Below are 2,661 nucleotides of genomic sequence, written 5' to 3'. Positions count from 1 at the left end.
TTTTTGTAGCTAAAAGTAATCCTCTTGGTCCATAAATAATTTGTATCTTTATATTATCTAAATTTAACCTTTTCCAGTTAACGCTTTACCAAATTCATTATTGTTATCGTTGTTCCTATTTTGTAATCGAAATTTTTTCATTTTTAACATTTTATCTCAACTTCAAACTTGCAGCAACGCGCGGGTATTAAGCACTAGTGTTTTCTATTTTCTGTACTTGATTTCTCTCTCCGGTACAGTAACATCATTTGAAAGCGTTTGCGAGTGTTATGACAAAGTTATAGTTCGATGATTTTAGTCTGCATAGACCTTGTTTGAGCGGGAAAAGGTGTACTCGAGCACCAATCCGGCTTTTGATGTGATAGAAACTAACACACAAATTAAACCCTATTAAGATAGATGTAGTATATGAAAGTAGGGATCGTTTTAGGCTGAGGATTAACTAGGGATACTAATCTACCCAAATTAGACTCAATTACACTAAACTAGACTCTAATGACTCAAAACAAGCTAAAAGGACTCAAAACACACAAACTAAAACAAGCTAAAAAGACTCAAAACACACAAACTCACTTAAATTGACTTAAAATAGGAACTAGAAAGTGATTTGGACGAAAATTAAACTAAAAAGACTCAAAATACTAAATGGAACAAATTAAAACAGGTTCTAACTAAGTAAACACGAACTATTAAAAGGGGGATTGGTTTTGATGAAATTAAAGTAAAAACAAACAGATTTTAAAGACTCTAAACAACTTGGATGAAATTGGGTGTTTAAATGGGTGAATGACTAGCTAGAGGGTTCATCTCCACACATGACACATATGCATACAAATCAATTTCCAGTTATTATTCCTATAAACCATGAATGACAATGCCCTAAATTAACCGTGAATTGCACAAATTAACTCTCAGATTTTCCTAATTTCATTGAATTGGATGATAACGCATCGACAACCAAATTATTCTTCAATAGTTCCCTACATGAACAACATAATAGAGATACAATCAAATACCATTAAGCTTTATGAAAATAATAAGCATTGACATGACATTCGTAACTATGAACTGTATGATACTCCTGCTATGGATTTACTTAACACGATTGTGACTAGCAACCTCCACTACTTATAAATATAAGTTCATAACAATTAGGTGAAATTCCCTTATATTCTAGCATCAAATTCATGCATGCAAACTAAGTATGCATCCTTAATCAACATACAAGAATTAGTTATCAATTAAACAAATAAGTAAATCACATTCATGTTTTACGAAACAATAACTGGAGGAAATCAATTCATATCACATATATGTTCATGGCTTTGAATCCACCTCTAGCTAAAATAAGTTTAGCTCTTCATGTTTGCACTTAAACAAAGATAAATTAAATTAAACATTGAAAACAAAAGATGTAATACACCTAGAAACGTTCCAGCAATCCAAGCTTGAATGGCAGGGCACGGCTCCAAGGGTCTCCTCTCCTTTCTCCTTGAAAGCAGCGGCACAATGAGATATTTCTGTGTATGATGGATGTGTGCTGTGAATTATGGTGAAAAATGGGTGGTGAAGGATAGGTGTGGCACTATGTATTTATAGGGAGAAGGGAAGGCACGGCATAGGCTGAGAAAGAGGGAAATTAGGACTCCAAATTAACAAAGAACAAGGACATTTTCAATCAAATTCCAGGGAGGACAAGGAATGGTCCTTGCGGCAAATTCTACAACTTCTAGAAGGGGTGGTGCGGCATAGATTTAGTGAGCCTTCTAGAAACCTGATATTTAGGTATTCTAATATCATTTAGATGTCCTCCTTGTAGCTGGAATTAAGGTAGCAAAAGATTAGGATATGATAAGACAAGGTTGGATAAGGTTTGGATAAGATTTGGATAAGATAAGGTAATTTGGATAATGTTTCCTTCTTCTTAGTTGATTCCTTATCTTCCTAGTCTTCAATTTAATTCTTCCAGATGTTAATCACATTTCTAGCCTCTCTTGAACTTCAAATTCATCCATCCACCTTACTCCATGCATATGCTATCCATTCCAAGCCCAAAATTGCTCTAAATTGCTCCAAATTGCACTTTCTTGCCAACTTTGTCATTTGGACCTACAAACACACGAAAATAGCTTAAAACATTATAATAAATAGAAACTAACTGAGTAAATGCAAGGAAATAAGCTAACTAAGTAGCATAAATATGCTCCTACCAAATTCCCCCACACTTAGCTTTTGTTAGTCACCGAGCAAAACAAAGAAAAAAAACACAACCTAAACCTTCCAACAATTGCCTCAGGGATTTCCAATGCAACATGACATGTTAAAAATCACTACTCCCATAGATTTTAGTTATCCTTACTCTTGTGCATACACTTAATCGCAGTCACCACTGACTAGCTTGCATTTAATCAATTAAAACAACATTTTGAATGTAGTAACATGCCTTAGAGAATCCTTCAATTCTTCACCAGATATACTCTCTATTTTCACACAGATTTTCTGACTACACTCCCTACACTAGGTATATGTGAGAAGATTGATGTAAACATGTAGACATATATACAATCAAAGAAGGCACTTTCTGGAATTATTAATATAACATGTATATGATCTCATGAATGGAATGCCACTACTTAGACGCGAGAATTAGGGATACCATAT

This window comes from the organism of the source record quoted next, unplaced genomic scaffold (genome assembly GCF_019419815.1).
Source record: "Pyrus x bretschneideri cultivar Hongxiangsu unplaced genomic scaffold, Pyrus_bretschneideri_v1 Contig120, whole genome shotgun sequence".
NCBI classification, from domain to species: Eukaryota; Viridiplantae; Streptophyta; class Magnoliopsida; order Rosales; family Rosaceae; genus Pyrus; species Pyrus x bretschneideri.
Note: the sequence above shows the minus strand (reverse complement) of the source record.